Genomic DNA, 7,184 nt, shown 5'->3' with positions numbered 1-7,184 from the left:
TTTGTAGGGTCGCAGTTGAGGTCCCCATCTATTACTTACTTACTCCCACTGCGCTCAAGAGATTACAAATGTTGTCGAAGGGCATCTGCTGCTTTTGAGAATTTCGTTAGAGAGACAGCATTGTTGTAGTTAGTGGGCATGTATACTTTGATGAACTCGATTCCCTCAGCAGAGACACATAATAGATTACTGCTTCTAATCGACGGCTTACCCGATAGTGCCTTCCTAGCGTATATTGCCAGGCCTCCGGACGGACGCCCTGCCGTAGATCTTTCGGGTTGTATGAAGACATCGTGAGACCGGGATCTGTTTAGGAAGTTTGTATTCAGTCCAGAAAGCATATGCTCCTGGATAAACATTACGTCATAAATCTGGAGAAGATCGTCTATGGCCTTTTCTTTATTGCGACAACCATTTATATTCAGACGAAGAGCTTTAAGAGACCTATTCATTGTTTACTCTTGCTTTTCAGAATCTCTCTTAATTTAGGGCATGTTAGGCTGAAGCAGACATGAGATCCTTCGCAAGAAACGCATTTGGGGTGTTCGTTGCATGGCGTGTCTTTGTTACTAGTGTGAGGTCCAGCTCATCTAGAGCATCTGGGACTGTTCTGGCAGTTTTCAATGAGATGGTCGTAGCTCGCATATATATATATATATATATATATATATATATATATATATATATATATATATATATATATATATATATATATATATATATATATATATATATATATATATATATATATATATACATACATATATATATATATATATATATATATATATATATATATATATATATATATATATATATATATATATATGTATATATATATATATATATATATATATATATATATATATATATAGTATATATATATATACGTGTGCGCGTGTGTGTGTGTATGTATATATATATATATATATATATATATATATATATATATATATATATATATATATATATATATATATATATATATATATATATATATATATATATATATATATATATATATATATATATATATATATATATATATATATACACAAATAATTTGGCTATATATACAATAAGTTTGGGCTATATATACAAATATATAGCCCAAATTATATATTTCCATTTTTTTTTTCCGTTTCTTGATTTCGTCAGTGTTGATTCAATTTATGGATATTAATTTAAAACATGAGTGATGAATGGTAAATATATGGAAAATATATAATTTGGTTTATATATTTGCAAATTAGGGGGGGGGGTGAGGATTGGGGGTAAAATATTGTAAAAGGACCCTCAAAACGTGTTAACTACAATTTGTCCGCATACTTTGAAGTAAGAATTGTTTTCTCAACACGTTTCCTTGTCAAGAGCCCCAATTGTCCATTAATCATAGGAAGCGCAATCGCACTGCCTAAGTAAAGAACGATGTTGGCACTATGTATTATTATTATATTTTTTTTCCATACCAGAGCACTTCGTATCGAAGGATCTGACGTAGAAACTTCGAAAAAGGCTCATTTGATTGGAAATTGGAGTGGCTAGTACCCTTTTTAATAGCCGAAAGTGATTGGAAGTCAACTAACACCCCTTCCACGCCCACTATTTCCCCAAACACATCCAATCAAAATTTTGAAATAGCCATTTTGTTCAGCGTAGTTGATTTCCAGATAGAAAATATGTTTTGAGGAGGACACTCCCCCACAACCCTAAGGGCACGGATTTTAGGTTATGCCAGGGGGACTTATAAGAACGATGTTGGCACAATATATTATTTATTATTTTTTTTTCTTTAGACCAGGCCACTTAGTATCGAAGAAGTTGTCGTAGAAACTTCAAAAAGGTCTCAATCAATTGGAAATTGGAGTGGCTTGTGCCCTTTTTAATAGCCGAAAGTGATTGATTGTCAACTAATACCCCTTCCACGCCCACTATTTCCCCAAACACATCCAATCAAAATTTTGAAATAGCCATTTTGTTCAGCGTAGTTGATTTCCACATAGAAAATATGTTTTTGAGGAGGACACTCCCCCACAACCCTTAGGGCAAGGATTTTAGGTTATGCCAGGGGGACTTATAAGAACGATGTTGGCACAATATATTATTTATTATTTTTTTTCCTTTAGAGCAGGCCACTTCGTATCGAAGAAGTTGTCGTAGAAACTTCAAAAAAGGTCTCATTAAATTGGAAATTGGAGTGGCTTGTGCCCTTTTTAATAGTCGAAAGTGATTGGAAGGCAACTAACACCCCTTCCACGCCCACCATTTCCCCAAACACAACCAATCAAAATTTTGAGATAGCCATTTTTTTCAGCGTAGTTGATTTCCAGATAGAAATTATGTTTTTGAGGAGGATACTCCCTCACAGCCCTCAGGGCAAGTGTTGTAAGTTATGCCGTGGGGGCATATAAGGTTTTTATAAAGCATTGTCGTAGAAAATTAAAAAAAGGCTCATTCGATTGGAAATTCAAAGGGCTAGTGCTCTTTTTAATAGTCAAAAGCAAATGGAGGGCAACTAACCCCCTCTCATGCCCACCTTTTTCCCAAACACATCTAATCAAAATTTTGAGATAACTATTTTATTCAACGTAGTTTTAAATTCTGGAAATTAGGTCTTTGAGGATGACACCCCCCCCCCCCCACAGCCCTCAGGGAAAGGGTTGTAAGTAATGCCCTGGGGGCATATAAGGTTTTAATAGAACGCGTTGTCGTAGAAACTTCAAAAAGGGCTCATTCGATTGGAAATTGAAATGGCTAGTGCCCTTTTTAATAGTAGAAAGTGATTGGAAGACAACTAACACCCCTTCAAGGCCCACCATTTGCCCAAACACATCCAATCAAAATTTTGAGGTAGCCATTTTCTTCCACGCAGTTTAAAGTTCAGGAAATTATACCATTGAGCAGGACAATCCCCTCACAGTCTTCAGGGCAAGGGTTATAAGTTATGCCCTGATGGCATATACGGTTTTTATTGAAATCTTTGTCGTAGAAACTTGAAAAAGGGTTAATTCGATTGAAAATTCAAAGGGCTAGTTCGCTTTATAATAGTCGAAAGTGATTTGAGGGCAACTAGCCCCCCCCCTTCACGCCCACCTTTTCCTCAAACACATCCAATCAATATTTTAGATAGCCATTTTATTCAACGTAGTTGAGAGTTCTGGGAATTAGGTCTTTTAGGTTGAAAACCACTCCCCCCCCACCGCCCTTAGGGCACGGGGTGCTATTCGTATCCCGGGGGCATATATGGTTTTATAGAAAGTGATGTTGTAGAAACTTCAAAAAGGGCTGATAAAATTGGAAATTGAAAGGGCTTGTTCCCTTTTTAACTGTCGAAAGTGATTGAAGGGCAACTAAACCTCCTCTCACGCCCACCATTTTCCCAAACACATCCAGTAAAAATTTTTAGATATCAATTTTGTTCAACTTAGTTAATAGTTTTGGAAATTAGTTCTTTAAGGACGACAACCCCCCCCCCCCCACAGCCCTCCGGGCACGGGTTATAAGTTATGCCCTGGGGGCATATATGGTTTTTATAGAAAGCGATGTTGTAGAAATTTCAAAAAGGGCTCATAAAATTGGAAATTGAAAGGGCTTGTTCCCTTTTCAACAGCCGAATTTAACTGGCGGACAACCCCCATATCGCATCTATTTTTTTCCCACACACATCCAATCAAAATTTTGAAATAGCCATTTTGTTCAGCGTAGTTGAAATTTCTGGAAATTAGGTCTTTGAGGATGATAACCCCCACAGAGCCCTCAGCGCAAGGGTTGTAAGTTATGCCCTCGGGGCATATAAGGCTTATATAGAAAGTTGATGTAGAAATTTCAAAAAGGGCTCATTTGATTGGAAATTGAAATTGCCCTTTTTAATAGTCGAAAGTGCGTGAAGAGTAATTAACCCCCCTCTCACGCCCACCATTTCCCCCAAAAAACATTCAATTTAAGTTTAGAGATAGCTATTTTGTTCAACGTAGTTGAAAGTTCAGAAAACTATGTATTTAAGGATGACAAACCCCCCAGAGCCCCAAGGGCAAAGGTTTTAAGTTATGCCCTATGGGCATATAAGGTTTTTATTGAAAGCGTTGTCGTAGAAACTTCAAAAGGGCTCATTTGGTAAAAAATTGAAAGGGCTAGTGCATTTTTTAATAGTTGAAAGTAATTGGAGAGCGACTACCCCTCTCACGCCCAACATTTCCCCAAACACATCCAATCAAAATTATGAGATAGCCATTTTGTTAAACGTAGTTAAAAGTTATGGAAATGATGTCTTAGGGGGTGACAGCCCAACTCATAGCCCTTAAAGCAAGGGTTGCAAGTCAAGACCTGGATGCATATAAGATGCTTTTAGGCAGTGTTGTTATAGACACTCAAAAAGATCCTTTATAATTTAAAATTAAAAACCTTAGTTCCTTGATCAGTAGTCGGACGGGATTGGACGAATTGAAAATTTTATAGCAAAGATCGATGTTGGTATTATGCATTATTTTTCCTTGTTGTTGTTTAGACCAGGGCACTCCGTACCGAAGGAGTTGTCCTAGGAACTTCGAAAAAGGCTCATTCGATTGAAAATAGAAAGGGCTGATGCCCTTTTTAATGGTCGAATGTGATTGGAGGGCAACTAATCCCCATCCCACACCCACCCTCCCAATTGGCCATTATGTTTAAAACTAAATGTTACCTTAAGATTAAATCAAAATGCACTGTGACATGCAAATTCCCAATAGGGCATCTCAGCAGTATCCCAAGAACGAATGAGGGTATTATGTTCAAACTTTGGGGCTACTTCTACACTTAAAATTTAACCAAATCAAAATAGCGTAAGTGTATCCAAGTTATGAGAGTAAGCAAACGGATTTTTTTGCGAATAGTATCAAGTTTTTCATTTCAGGTCAACTAGAGGAGGTATGAAAGTAAATTAAACACTACTATTTGCGTCCAGATTATTAAAAGTGTGTATGTTGTTAAAAATTGCTGAAAATTTTTCTTTAGCATACAAATAGCAGGCCAAACTATAAAGTCTTAAAAAAAATGAAAAGATTAAAATTATTATTTTCTTTTTCCCCGAAAAGGCTGTGTCAATATAAAACAAACATAAATTATTTAAAAAAACTTTTTCCACAAAATAAGTTCTTCAAAGAAAAGTAAAGAACCCCATTAAACAAAAAATGAGCAAAAATAAATTCAATTATCTACCAAGCGTGAAACCACCACAAATCAGCATCGATAAATAAATGAAACCCAAAACGAACAGAAATTACAATAAATAACCGAGTCAAACTCAAAACGATCAGAAATTAGAATAAGTTGGGCTCAAAGCCCCTATGCCTTCCCAAGGTCAGAACATAATTTGCAATTTACTGAAAATAATACAAATGAATGTGTATTGTCAGTTTAATATAGATATACTGATATTTAGTAATGAAAATGTGAATATTAATTGATTTATTTAAGTTATAAAAGTAAAAAAAAAATATTTTTTTCAGTAGAGTGCAAATTATGTTCTGGCCTTGGGAAGGCATAGGGGTTTTGAGCCCAACTTATGTTGATTTCTGCTCGTTTTCAGTTTGACTCGGTTATTTATTGTAATTTCTGTTCGTTTTGAGTTTAATTTATTCATCGATGCTTTTTTGTGGTAGTTTCACGCTTGATAGATTATTTGATTTTATATTTGCTCATTTTTTTTTTAACGGAGTTGTTTAATTTTATTTGAAAAATTTATTTTTTGGAAAAATTTTTTTAATTAATGTTTAATCAAAGGCGGGTTTATGTTCAACAGATTATAAATACCAAATCCAACTCGGCATACCTACGTGATCACTAATTATGAGAATAATAAAAAACTTTAATAACAGAAGGGCACTACCGTCATGATCTTTTCAATGATCTTCCGAGCATAATAGTTTCAACCCTGGCGATTATGCCATCCCCCATCTAGTGGGGCAAGATAGTATATTCTGTTTTAAAAATAATTTGTTTAAGTTACAAAAGATTTTTAACCGCATTAATTTCCTTTAATTTGAGCAATTGAACAACTCTCTACGGTGTTCCAGTGCCAAGCTATCTGTAGAAAAAAAAATGTGGGTTGCATTCTTAACATTGGACGTGATCGTCTCTTACTAGGTTGCTAGCTACCACTGCAACCCGGATGTAAACCCTGATTACAAACAGAAAAAGTCTACGGCTTTTCTTCTTTGGAGTAGTAAGAGACGAATTTCAAAGAATCAGACAGCTAACTGAGTCCAATGTATGCAATGGTTTTGTCTTCTAATGATCGTCTTTTAATATAATGTTACTATGGGCTGGGGTTCGATCTTTACTGTAATTAATTAAAAAAACTTTCCAAAAAATAGGTTTTTAGAGAAAAGTAAAGGCCATTTTAAACTTAAGCTCAGGAGATACAAATACCTGTTAAAATTAAAACTCAAAACGACCAGAAATTACTATTAAAGAATAAATAAAACCCAAAACGAACTGAAATTAAATAAAAAATCATAGCAAAAACACACAACAAGTAATAATATAAATGAATAAAGAGATCTTAAAGCGAGTAATGCTTGGATTGAATATGAAAATAAAGCTTAAAACGAAAAAAAAATAGTTTGTTATTAAAGTATAAATGAAACTTAAAACGAACAGAATTCAAATAAACAATCAACGCGAACAAACATACAATGGATATTAATGTAAATGAATAAATAAATCTTAAAACAAGTGAAGCTTAAATTGAATATGCAAATCAAAATTGAATCGAATAAAAATAACTACAAACAAGAGTTTGGGTATCGCCTCACTGCAGAAGCCTAAAACCTACTGCATCATTGACGCCTTACTGAAAACTATAAGCATTGAACAGTCTTGGAAAGTATAAACAAAATCAAATTCAATATTAGATATATAATGATATTAATTGTTGAAAGATCCATCAGTTCAAAATTTTGTTTTCGCTGTAATTTTATTTTCATTTTCAATGCTGTAAGAACTGGAAAAGAATAAAATTTGTAGTATACGAGTAATTCGTTTTCAGTGAAGCACCAATGGCACAGTAGGTTTTAGGTCTTTACAGTAAAAGAAGGGGGCAGCACCCAAATTTTGTTTGTAGTGAAACTATATTTGTCTTGAACAATCTTGGAAAGAATTAAAAATTAAGCTCAATGTTTTATGTATAATTATATTAATTGCTAAAA

Source organism: Artemia sp. Qi Xiang Cuo, chromosome 18 (genome assembly GCF_049724085.1).
Source record: "Artemia sp. Qi Xiang Cuo chromosome 18, ASM4972408v1, whole genome shotgun sequence".
Taxonomy (NCBI): domain Eukaryota; kingdom Metazoa; phylum Arthropoda; class Branchiopoda; order Anostraca; family Artemiidae; genus Artemia; species Artemia sp. Qi Xiang Cuo.
The sequence above is the reverse complement of the archived record's forward strand: the minus strand, read 5'-3'. Positions refer to the sequence as shown.